This window comes from Euphorbia lathyris, chromosome 3, assembly GCF_963576675.1.
Source record: "Euphorbia lathyris chromosome 3, ddEupLath1.1, whole genome shotgun sequence".
NCBI classification, from domain to species: domain Eukaryota; kingdom Viridiplantae; phylum Streptophyta; class Magnoliopsida; order Malpighiales; family Euphorbiaceae; genus Euphorbia; species Euphorbia lathyris.
In genome coordinates, this window is record NC_088912.1 from 11,236,170 (window position 1) to 11,250,234 (window position 14,065).

The following is a 14,065-nucleotide window of genomic DNA, read 5'->3' on the forward strand; positions in this document are numbered from 1 at the left end:
AAAAGTGATGAGAATAGAGAACCTGAAGGTCAGAAAAAACCCGAATGCATCTAAAACCTCCAAAATCAAATTCCAATCCATTATATTGAAGGCTTTCTTTATATTAATTGTTAATGTTGTATTACCCCTAAAGCACTTTTTATTCAGAACATTGACTCCTTTTGAAGCTGCAACGATGTAGTGGTGAATGTTTCTATTCCTGATGAAACCAAATTAGAAGTACCTTTTACCAAGGTTAATCGGCCTCCAAGGTTCGGTGATACCCCGAACCTTAGCTAACTTGTGTTTCAAGGCATCAACTTCCATGGTTGTTCCCTTTTACTAAGGTGTTGTTTGATAAAACTGAAAATTAAGTGCTGAAAAAATAAGTACTAAATATTATAAGTGCTGAAAGTATTGAAATAGGTAACTTTTATAAAAATATTAGTTGATAATGTTTAACTTAAAATGTTAACTTAAATATTTCGACTTATCAAAATAAGTGATTTTTAACTTAATTAACTAATTTAAGTGGTGGAGAAACAACCGTTATCAAACACACTTAAATTAAACAAGACTCATCCTCCTAATTAGTGGATTTTTCCATTGTTTTAGTCGTCGTTTATAAGCCTTCATGTATTTTTATAGACTTGTAGCCACCCTCATTTCTTACGTTAGTAGAAGATTCGGCTTGGAGAACAAGGGAGTTTCTATCAAGAACGACAATGGAAGTTTTAGGCGGTGTTCATTCACCATAAGGAATGGTATCCATCTCTCTTTTAATTGGTCAGGTGTATTAAACCCGGTGTACGGTAGAACTTCTCTAGAATTTGGAATTTGTAAAGAATACATTTAGGGTTTTATATCGCAATAGAAATAGCAGGATTAGGGTTTGATATTGCAGGAAGTAACAATATAACTTTTTTTTCAAAACTAACTAACTAACTATATATATAATATTAAAAAAAAGCTGTAGCAGTGAAGTGGATTTTCAAAATAAAGAAAAATACCAAAGGAAAAGTGGAGAAGTATAAAGCTCGCCTTGTTGCAAAAGGTTTTTCTCAAAAGGTCGGAATTGATTATGAAGAAGTTTTTGCTCCGGTGGCTCGAATTGAGACAATTCGATTAGTTATTTCTTTGGCAGCTCAACAAGGATGGAAAATTCACCAAATGGATGTCAAGTCAGCATTCTTAAATGGAACTCTTGAAGAAGAAGTTTATGTCAATCAACCATTGGGTTATACTGTAAAAGGGCAAGAAGCCAAGATGCTGTAGTTAAAAAAAGGCTTTGTATGGCCTTAAGCAAGCTCCAAGAGCTTGGTATTCTTGCATTGATGACTATTTCCAGAAGAATGGCTTCACAAGATCTCCATATGAGCATGCTTTGTATATTAAAGAGAATGGAGATGGAAAAATAATGTATGTATGCTTGTATGTTGATGATTTAATTTTCAGAGGATGTGATCAAAAGATGATTCAAGAATTTAAGAAGTTGATGACAAACAATTTTGAGATGACTGATTTGGGGCTGATGTCATATTATTTGGGCATTGAAGTTAACCAAAGTGATGAATGTGTCTTTTTGTCTCAAAAGTCTTATGCCGAAGCTATTTTAAAAGAATTCAAGATGGATAAATGCAATTCAGCTTCTACACTAGTGGATTGTCGAAATACGTTGTTAAAGCATGATGGTGAAGAAAAGGTGAATCCAACTTTGTTTATAAGGTTAGTTGGAAGGCTGAGATTTTTGACATGTACAAGGCCAGATATCTTATATGAAGTTGGACTCATTATTTGTTACATGGAGGTTCCAACTTTGACTCATATGGAGGCAGCAAAACGAATACTTCGATACATTAAAGGTACATTGGATTATGGTTTATTTTACTCTTCCCAAAACAATTTCAGATTGTATGGATTCAGTGATAGTGATTGGGGAGGAGATGTTGATGATAGAAAGAGCACAACTGGTTTTGTATTTTTTATGGGAACTGCTGTTTTTGCTTGGAGTTCTAAGAAACAAGCAATTGTTACACTTTCTACATGTGAAGCAGAGTATGTTGTAGTAGCTTCTTGTGTTTGTCATGCAATATGGTTGAGACGGATGTTAAAAAGTTTGAAGTTTTCTCTAGATGGAGCAACTGATGTTTTTGTTGATAATAAGTCAGCTATTGCGTTGGCTAAAAATCCGATCTTTCACGATAGAAGCAAACACATTGACACCAAGTATCACTTCATTAGAGAATGCATTGGAAGGAAAGAAATTCAACTCAAGCATGTACCATCCAAAGATCAAGTTGCTGATATTTTTACTAAAGCTTTGAAGTTGGAAGATTTCAGCAGATTGAGAGCTGTTCTTGGTGTTACGAAGGAATAAAAAATTATAAGTTTAAGGGGGTGTGTTGAAATAATGAACTTATTTTTTTTTTGGCATGAAAGAAAAGAAAAACAAACAAAGCCGCTTAACCCGGGATCAGCCTGGGAAAGCTGACCCCCACCAAATCATCCAAGAACAGGGACAAAATGAACAACGGAGGAGAAGAAAAGGTTGAGAGACCCAACATCCTTGAATGACCTTCAACCGCAAGACGGTCCGCTACACGATTTTGCTCCCTATAAATATGGCCGTAGCTAAGAAAATCAAAGGAGGAGCCAATCCTTCTAATACCTTTGATTAAATTTTGGCTATTCAAGCAAATAGCATTGTTCTCCAATATCATTTTGACCGCTTCAAGGTTATCAGACTCCACCAGAAGCTTTTTCACCCCCATATTTTTTGCTAGCCTAAGGCCAGAAAAACTCCCCCAAAGCTCTGCAGAAAAGGACGATCCCATGCCCAAATTCTGAGAGAAACCAGAAACCCAACCACCACCATCATCTCTCAGAACCCCTCCCGCGGCAATTCTCTCGTCCTTTAGACAAGAGCCATCAGTGTTTAGCTTAACCACACCTTCACTAGGCTTACACCAGGCTAAGAGATGGACCTCTTTCTTCTAAATAGCCCTAGCCAATGGATCCTCCACGAAGCTATCAACCAAGGTGCAAATCTTTTTGGAAAAGAAATAAAAAACATTAGGCAAAACAACCGTTTCTCCTCCAAAAATCTCCTCATTTGGTTCAGTGTATTGTCCAAGAGTCATTTCTGTATCTGTATCTGTATTTATAGAGAGTTAATGTTGTTTACTAAGACTCGTGTATGTAATCTATAAATACCTATCAATACAAGTAGTAAGGCAAGAGAATTTTCTTCCAGCAATTATACTCTTCCTCTATACCTATGAAAGTTTATTTATTTGATCCAACAATATACAATTTTTTCCTTTAAAAAGCTATTAATAAGAAATCATATAAGTTTGGATTTTTTCATGGAATAATATTGTTTCTGAGAAAAAAATCCTTAAATAAAGTTCATTTATTCTATAATGTTCAAGTTTGGATCGTCAAAAGGCATATAAAATTAGTATTCAAACATCAGTTTTAAAATTACAAAATTAGGTTATTATATCATCTAGTTAAGCGATCAATATGAGACATATGACACTGATATTCGAAACTCTAGTGTTTATAGATTAAATAGTTTCCATAAGTTTCTTAGTTGCAAGAATATCTTAACTGAATCCAATGATTTAACCGTTATGTTTTCTCTTCCAAAACTGGTGTTTAAAATACTTGTTTCATATGTATTCTGACAACCAAGACAAAAACATTTAGCCCGAATTTTTTTAACCAAATCTTACTTAAAGAAAATTTCTTACAAAAAAAAATATTACTGTGAAAAAAATATCATAACTTAAAAATATGTTACTCACCTCAAACCCTCAATCCAACCCGGAAAAGGTTTTTGTAAGTACTAGAAATAATGGTGGGACGAATGATGATAACATTCAGATTTTCTTTCAAACGTTGAATACTCATTTCTCCCATAGCTTTAGTAAATGAGTAAGTGTTTGGCCATCCATATTTTTCTGCCCTGTTAATAACGTGAAACCAAAGAAAAAGATATTGATTTAATAAGAAACTAAATAGGAATAACAACTATATAAATGGTTCATCAACACGACACGAAATTAATACGAATTTAATATATTCGTATTTTATTAAATTGATATATAGGTTAAGTTGTTTCGAAACTTACATTGATCTTATATACTTATAAGTTTAAACTTTTAGGTCAAATAGTTTCTTAACATGATATCAAATCCTCTTATGCAATGTTGAGTCACCCGTTAATATTTATTTCATTGTCCAAGTGATTCAAATGTGAAGGGTTGTGTTAAAATAACAAATCCCCTCACATCTCACATTGCTTAATAACGCCGTTATATGACTTCATATATATATATATATATATATATATATATATATGAGGTATCTCTCTTATTTTGAGAGGTAACTTTTGAAGTGAGTTAAACCCTTGTTTTCATTGTATCAGAGCCTCTTTGACCAAATGGTCAAAAGTTGCAATCCCGATAACTCCATTTATTGATGGAATTCCAACATATAACAAGATGAACTTCTATTGTAACATAGGAGCATTCATGTTCGGAGGTGTGTCACGAATAATTATAAAACATATTATTTGGTATTGCCTATCGTCTTAAGCTTTTGAGTTAAATTATTTCTTGATGTGTACTAGAGTCCTGACAACTTCATTTATTAGAGGAATTTTAATACATGGTAGGATGAGCATGTGTTATAAACACTTCAAATCCAGTGGGTATTTACGTGCAAAGATGTGTCAGAGACTATAATAAAAACTATTATTGGAGCTTAACTGATGAGGACATCTTATCACTAGACCCGAGTCCGGAACAACGAGGAGCCACCCGGGAGAACCCACTCAAGGAGAGCAAGGAACAACCCAAGCCAGAGGGCACGCGGGGCGTACCCAACCGAGCGCAAGGCGTGGGAATGGTGGTCTTGGATGAAAAGCCATACCAGTTAGTGACGCGGGACGAATCCCTCACCACGCGGGGCGTAGTGAACCACATCAAGCAAGAAAACGTCCAGGAGATCAAACACGCGGGGCGCAACCCTTGGGCGCCTCGCGTAGGTTCCAGTCCGGAGATCCACCAAGTTCAGGAGCCCCATGACGCGGGGCGTAATCTGCAGGACGCCTCGCGTACTGAGCTCGAGCCAGCCTCCTCAAGTTCAGGAGCACATCTACGTGGGGCGTAACCCCGAGACGCGGGGCGTGTTTTGACCTGGAGAATACTTCCCCTCCAAGTTCTCACCTTGAGGGGACCATTTCTGTGACACTCTATTTACTGTTTTTCCATTGTGACTTAATTACTAAACTTCCCCTTCCTTATTATACCCTTATGGCCATGTGTTAACCAAAACCCTATTCATAGGGTTTTGGGTCTTTTGCTTTGTTTTGTGGGAGAGTATTTAAACCCCCATGTTTTGTAATGTTCTCAACTTTTTGATGAATTAAACTTATAGCCTCCTTTGAGAGCTTGGATTTCATATCCATTGGGTTAACTCAACCTTCAAGTTTAGCTTGAGAAGATTGAATTCTTTGTGGATTTACGATTAAAATCCTCAGTCGATTTCACCCTACATCATTAACTCTTCTCATATTATATATAGGGTAAATAATTTATTAGTCCCCTACTTTTTACCTAACACACTATTTAGTCCCACTATTTTGAAAAACACATTATAAGGTCCCTAGCTTTTACCAATATTAACCCTTTGGTCATTTTGTCTAGTTTTTTTTAGACTTGTAACCGTTATATTTTAGCATAAACAGACATATATAAAATAACAGAGTAACCTGATCAATTTGTATTGTACCGTGGTTGTCCTAAAAGCTAAGATATGTTCGGCTAAAAATCTAAAAAAATAGATAAAAGGACCATACAATTAATATTTGTAAAAGATAAGGACCTTAAAATGTGTTTTTCAAAATAGGGGGACTAAACAGTATGTTAGGTAAAAACTAGGGGACCAATAAATTATTTACCCTTATATATATATATATATATATATATAGGCCACCCTTAATAAAGATAGGAAAATTCTATGTAATTTGTGAACACGACACATACCCTATTAATTGGATTGACTTGATTATGCTATGAATTTGTTGAGTTGGTTTCAAATTTACTTATTGAACAATCCAATAATGATACAGATTAATGTTGAGATTAATGTTGAACTAGTTGAGTTTGATCTTAAATCAACTAAAGAGTTTCTTCTCAAGCTAAAATTTGAAGGAGTTAATCTCAAAGAAGGCTTTCAACCTTGTTCCAATGGAGGCTTTTGATAATTGATTTCATAAAAAAGTTCCCCATCCTTAAAAACAAAGAGGCTTAAATAGCTCTCCCAAATAATATGTAAAAGACTAAAATAACCTAGCTAGGGTTAACAATCATAAAGTAAAGGATATGGGTAGTATGAGATAAGTGGTTAAATGGCATTTAGGATATTATCCCTAAATGGCAAGACAGTAACTACAGACAATGGCAAAACAATAAATTAAAGAAGTGAACAGTAAAACTGGCAGTTTTGTCTCCTTGTCCATATTGATGAAAAGGCCACTCCACATGATATGTGGGGGTGTCACACGACGCGTGGCCTTATGTCTCTGCCAGCCTAGCTCTCCCACGCCTCAGCCACTCGTCCCTGCAACGAAGATCACATATCGTGTGGCGATATTCACATGTCGTGCGAACTAAAATGAAAAGTTCCAGCGGCTCATCTAGTAGACCACACGACGTGTGCCCCTAGCGACACGCCATGTGGGATGAAATTCCCACACTTCATGTCACATCTGTGTCCCTAATTTTAGTTATTATACCTTAATATTATGTTAAATTATATTTATTTATTGATTGAAGAGTTAATTAGGTATTATAGATATAGTTTGGAGGTCAATTTCATGCTTTAAGTGTAAAATTAAAAGTTTAAGGTAAGTTTTAAAAGAAGTTAAAGTTTAGAGGGACCAAAAGGGAAATTTCCCCTTATTGGGAAGCTAAATATCACATTCCCATATGTTATTTTCATGCATACCAATAACAATGCACATTCCTATGTCATTTGATCTTCATTACCAATTCCATCTCCCTCTCCTTTCTCCTTCTACATCCCAAATTACCCAGTTTCAGTGATCTTAAGATATCCGGAGTTTGCGTGGTCCGATTGAGCTGATTTTTTTACAGTAGGTTCTAGACATCCTAATACACATTATGGACAGTGAGATTTTGATTTGGAGCTCTCTAGATTTGATTCGAGCTAGGCAGATTCTAAGCAAGAAAATGAGTTCTTAGTGTGTTGTTCTTCTTTTCTTTGCAAAAGTAAGTAACTATCAACTACTCTTTTGAGTTTTTATGTATATATATGTATATAACACTCTATGTTTTTCAGAGATTGATATTTTTGGGGAGTTTTTACCATGCATTTGCTTAAATGAGGTTTTTATGATTTAGTTTTAATATGATTTTAAACTATGTTTAAGAATGTATACATATATATCTTTGCATGTAAACTTAATTAGTTTAAAGTTAAGTTCAAGTAATTATATATGTATTTGCATGCCAATTTCAACCTATAATATATATTTATATGTACATGATTTGGGTTTTGTTTTGATGACCTTAATATATTTGATTAATATTTGTGTAAGATTTGATAATTTGAAGAATAGATTTAAAGGAAAGTGTATTGAGAAACTTTATTGATAATTGGTTTATGAACAAATGTATATGTATATACATTAAGTGATTTTCTATAAATTTATTTCTCAAACTAAATTTTAGTTTTAATTAAAGATTGTTAAAGTTGCAATTTTGATGAATTTATGATTTATTGAAATAAAGTATATATATGATGATTTATGTGTTTATTTTTAAGAAATTGAAGTTATTATTGATAAGTATATCAATAAATTATTTATTGGTGATTTTAGTTTAATAATGAAGTATGATTTAATATTTTGGAAATTGATTGAGTAAAGATAATGAGAAAACTTTATGATGTTGATTTATGAGTTATATATATATATGTTTACATATATATATTTCTGATTTTAAATTATATTATGAAATTATAATATTTTTAGTATCCATAAAGAGTAATCCGGATAGGTGGTTTTTATTAAAGTCCGTATTTATTGAGAAATACGGCTTGTGTACACAGTTGAAAGACCTATCAGGTATGGCAAAGAAGTGTTGAGTAAGACCATGTGGGTCAGGCAAAATTATGAGATATCTCGATTCTATTATATTGTTGGGATTGATACATAAGGGGATTATCTCTCGGATGGATACGGTCTATAAAGTATTTAATGATATACAATTGATGAAGTATTTATTGAGATACAATTTTTGAAGTATTTTATTGAGATACAATTTATGAAGTATTTATTGAGATATAGTTTATGAAGTATTTTATTAAGATACAGTTGATGAAGTATTTATTGAGATACAGTTTATAAAGTATTTATCGAAATAGAGTTTATGAAATATTTATCGAAATACGGTTTATGAAGTATTTATCTAAATACGATTTATGAAGTATTTACTGATTTACGGTTGATTTGAATAAATGGTTAATTGCGAACCTATTTATTTTGTATAGTTGAGATTTTAAACAAATAAATATATACGGTTATTTGAACATGAGTTTTGATATTAAGTATTTTAATACAGTGATTACGTTTTGACTATGTGTGATATTTTGAGAAATAATGTTGATAGCAAACTTGATGTTTTAAGTTGCAAATTTGTTTAAAAGTATCATTTGAGTATTCTATTATGATTAATCCATAAAAAGTTCATTTTCAAAAATATGAATTTTATATGATGCATTTTGAAAATTAAAATATATATATAGTTATTTTGAGTATAAGTACTTTATGTAGTTGATAATTGCTTACTGAGATTTTTGTCTCACATTTTTAAATGTTTTAATGTCTTAGGTGAGAAAGAGCAAGGTATAGGAGAAATTACTGGTTGATAGACAAGGTTGAAGTGTCAAGTCATCGATTTTGTCCTTAGTTAGGACATTTGCCTCTCATTTGCAGATTTGATTGTATTGGGTAATATTTTAGGACTTGAATGTAGTGGAAATATGAATTTATTTTATAATATTATATCTAAGAGAAATTCTTGAAAAGTGTGATATTTATGATATTTGGATAATTTGGAGACCAGTAAGTGTTGAAAGTGATCTATCTATTTCACGCTCGATGCCGATTGAGGTCGTCTAGGGTCGGGTGTGACACTTGATTCTTCTCCTCTCATATAACATGACATGTGGCTATGGGCACACGCCATGTGAGGCCTTCCTTCACCTTAGATCAAATTCTTAGAGAAGATGTCTGCATCATTCTCCCCTTCTTGAAAAGATCTGGTCCCCCAAGTCTATCATAGGATAAGAATTAATGCGCTCCTCAACATGTGATATATGCTTCGTAAGGCCAAGAACTCCCTTTCCATCCTTAAGCTCAATAGAACTACTTCCGACCACCAACAACTTATCATGGCTCAAGGTGAATACCGAATACAATATCTCACTGACTCGAATAATGGAAACTTCATGCTCATTTCTCCACCTAGGCTCTTCGTCATTGTTCAAGGCTGGTACCATGCGCCTATAGGGGATGCATTGTACTTTGAAGTCCTCCACAATCCCACCATGGCTTGGAGTTAACTGATTCCGGGTTTTTTTGACAATCCCCCTCTTGGCTCCACATATCGAGACCGTTCTTGGTACACTCCCCATATGGTCTGGCTGGTTGCACCAAATGCATTTGAAAGGTGCCGATTTGACATACGAATTATTGTTCCGAAGTGGAGATGGAATGCCCCTTACTTGCTTTCCATTCCCAACAAGCATCCTCCTAGTATTAGACCCATTGGTCCCACTAGTACTTGCAATTTGCTTCCCATTATCTATTGACTCTAAGTGTACCAAGTGGAAGTCTTACCAGCTTCACCCATCCTCATAAAGTTCTCTCGACTTCTTATACTCAATTAGGATTCCGCCTTCAATGCCAAGTTTCAAGCATCTTGTACCCAATGACCATTTGTGTACCAATTATGTCTTGTATATTGTACCCCAAACCTTCAAGATACCATGAGGTCTTTTGGCTTTCGGTGTCTGACAAGTTTGCCATTGTCAAAAGCCTTAAGACTTCTGAGGTGTATTGGTGGACGCTCTTACTCCCTTAAGAACATCCACGGTAAGAACTGTAAATGTATTGCTCGTAGTCAGATGGTAGAAACCTCTCCCTTTACATTGCTTTCATCCATAACCAAGACCTTATCGGATCCCTACATCCTCTTCTTCTCTCTTCACTAACGTGGTCCTACCAAACTGGTGCCCCACCTTTCAATTGATATGCAACCAAACAGACCTTTCTCTATCCGATATTCTTGCATACTCGAAAAACCGCTCAACTTCTGATAACCAATCAAAGAATCCCTAAATATCAAGCTTACCCCCAAATGAAGGCAAGTCTATCTTCAACTTAAAGGCATCATCCTGATCATAATTACCAGCGTACCCATCCCTAACATGCATATTCTCCACATATGTGTTTCCCCAAACATAATTCAGATTTCCATGACCAACCAAAATTTCTACCAATTTTATCATGCTCAAACTCATCAAATGCATCTCCATCACTCACTATCGGAATTGTGAATAATAATGTGATTAGGACGTCTTACCTCGGGAGCCATATGGGCCATTTGTGGTTAAAGAACATTCCGCCTTTGGGGTGGAGAAGGTGGGGGTGTAGGTTGCCTTTGGGGTTAGGGTCTAATAGCCTCCTCTTGCCTCCGGTGAAGACCTTCGGTGGGTGGTGGACGGGTGTTCCGCATCTCAAGCTTGAAATCCTCAAAGGAGGCGACTAACTCCTTTATTCTCGTTTTATGCTTTTTGTTTTGCTCCATAAGAGCTTCTCTAAACCCTTTCATACAAGCTTCCATTTCTTCAAATCTCTTATCAATGGATTCCATTATCTTTTTGGGTAGTCGGCTTGAACCATTGCCAAAAAAAAGTCTCCAGGAAGGAAAATGATTCGGCTTGGATACCAACTGATACAGATTACTCTCGAATGTGTTGATTTTAATCTTAAATCAACTAAAGAATTTTTTCTCAAGCTTAACTTGAAGGAGTTAATCCCAAAGATACATTTCCACCCTGCTCTAATGGAGGATTTTAATAATTGATTTCATAAAAAGTTGCTCAACCTTACAAACAAGGAGGCTTAAATAGCTCTCCCAATTAATAATTTTTAAGATTAAAGCACCTTAGATAGGGTTACAAAACAATAAGGAAAGGATAGTGGTAGGATGGGAAATGGGTGCCAAAATTTAGGGAAATAAGCCTAAGTGGAAAAATAGTAAAATATGGAGTGGCATAATCAGTAATTCCAAAGGATCAGAATTCTAGCAGCTGAATTAGAATTCTGGCAGCTCTTGTCCCCTAGCTACTCTTGCTGGAAAAGTCACCCCACATGATGTGTTGATGGGTGACACGTTTTGTGGCCCTGAGTTCTCCCTCATCCACCTTGATGAAGACTTGATCACTCGTCCCTCTTGCCAAGTTCACACGTCGTGTGCCAAAAGGCACATGTCGTGTGAATTAAGGCTTTCCACTTTAAGGACTCGGCAGCAGTGCCACACGGTGTGTGTCCCTGGTGACACATCGTGTGGGTTGTTTCCTTCACACTTTTTCCTTTGCATTCCATCTCACATGACATGTGGCTGAGGGAACACACTGTGTGAGGCCTTCCTTCGCCTTGGCTCGAGATCTTAGAGGAGATGTCCGCGTCAGAAATTTAAAACTATTACCATGTTATGCTTAACATAAATAGTAAAAGTACACGTTGTGAGGAATGATAATAAAAATTATTATCGGATCTTACCTATTAGTTTAAATTTTTGGGTCAAATAGTTTCTTGATATGATATCAGATCCTCTTATACAATGTTAGGTCACCCGTTAAGATTTGTTTCATTGTCCAAATGATTCTGGCGAGAGGGGATGTGTTAAAATAACAAATCCCCTCACATCTCACATTGCTTAATTGCGTCATTATACCACTCTTTATATATACGATGCATTCTCTTATCTTGAGAGGTATATTTTGAAGTGAGTTAAACCTTTGTTTTCATTGTATCAGTCTTTTAGATCAAGTGGTCAAGAGTTCAAATCATGGTAACACAATTTATTGATAGAATTCCAACATATAGTAAGATGAGCTTGTGTTGTACACGCTTCAAGCTTAGGAGCAGTCACGTTAGCGTGTGTGAGGAATAATTATAAAAGCTATTATTGGGTAGGATGAGCATGAGTTATACACACTTCAAACCTAGTGGACATTCACGTGCAAAGATGTGTTAGCGATTATGATAAAAACTATTATTGGAGCTTAACTCTTTAAGTTTAAACTTTTGGGTCAAATCGTTTCATGACATATGTAGCCTATGATCATGGACTTTCCATTTTTTATATGCCATCTTTGATAGAGGTAGCAAAGTTATACACGTGACTTGCAAATGCAACATGAAGCAAATACAAAATACATAGATTAATTGTTTGTTAAATAGGTTTTGGATTAAAATTTTGAGTGAATTCAGTGACAGAACTGTAACCAAATATTCGGTGGTCAAAGTACAAAATTTTCATAAGAAACAAACATTTTTTGGAATAAGAAACAACATAAAATTCGTCGTGAATTCTGTTGTAATATCTAATTTGAACAAATCTTGAAAATAATAAAATTATTGATGAAGATTTATGTTTAACAACCAATGTTTTCATCGGTAAACTTAAATTTTTTTGTTAATCTACCCGAAATGATGGGTCGACAGACTCTTCAAGATCCTCTCTAGTTCCATCCATGGGTTAAAAAAGGTTAATCTACCAATCCAAGTATTGACTTAAATATCTTAAATTATTACTATATCCTTTGATATTATATATACATGTCACTCTTAATATAAACAGTAAAATTGTACGTAATTCGCGAACACGACACTTACCTTTTTAGATTTAGGTCCTGTTCCTTTTCACTTAATTTTAGTCCAATTCAGTAGCATTCAGTTCAGTTCAGTAATTTATCATTATTTATTATAATTATAATTATTTATATATAAAATTTATCATTATTTATTATTATTAGAACCATTATTATTATTATTATTATTATTATTATTATTATAAGCTTATTTATTTTAGTTATTGCTATTTTTAAAGTCTAATATTATCATTATTGTGAAGTTCAGATCAGTAGCATTCAATTCCGTTTAGTTCAGTAGCATTCAGTTCAGTCAAAAAACAATAGGGCCTTACTTGATTATATTATGAAATTTTTGAATTTGTTTTGGGTTTACCATTGAACAACAATCTAATAATCGACAGGATACACACACGACCCACTTACACGCATTGTGGTCCGTAAATCTAAAGGAAATTAAAAACATCTTGAAATAGTGTTGTTTTTATTACCTTTTCATTCCCAATTCTTTCATAGCATGTCTAATCTCTGCTTCAGTAACTTTTTGAGCCCTTAGTTCTTCAACTTTCTTATCAATTAGGTCCTTTTCTTCATTAATGTCTAATCCATAAATACCATTATGTGACTCGTTCAAGTTGTAAGGACTTTCTTGAATTGATCCTGATCTTTCTCCACAAACATATGCTGAAAAATACACATATTAATTATTGAATGACAATACATAAAAATAAGGCTTAATATATAATTATATACTGAATACATTAGCCCCGATCCTGATCTTTTACAAGCCCGAGCGAAATAATAAGTTTGAACCCTTTTATACATACATTCTCAAATTTTAAACAATTAAAGAGAATAAATATGAAATTCAAAAAAGAAAAAATATGAATTCTAAGCATTTCTTTTACCAGTTACTTTAAATCTTAGAGTGGAGGAGACGAAGTGAAAGCAAAATTTTACACGCTACCTTCAAAATCAGTAAATCAAATTTTTGGAATAAAGTATAAATTTTCCCTATTTTCACTCTTAATGTATGAAATGGTAAAATTTTGCTCTTTATGGTTTCCAAGCAGGCTTTATCCCCACCTGACAGAAAATTTGAAGTGACTAG

At 34.2% G+C, this 14,065-nt stretch overlaps 1 pseudogene; it reads right to left on the minus strand.

Moving 5' to 3' along the window:
- LOC136223991 (fatty acyl-CoA reductase 3-like) overlaps nucleotides 1-14,065 on the minus strand; it is a 40,110-nt pseudogene that overhangs the window by 15,693 nt on the left and 10,352 nt on the right.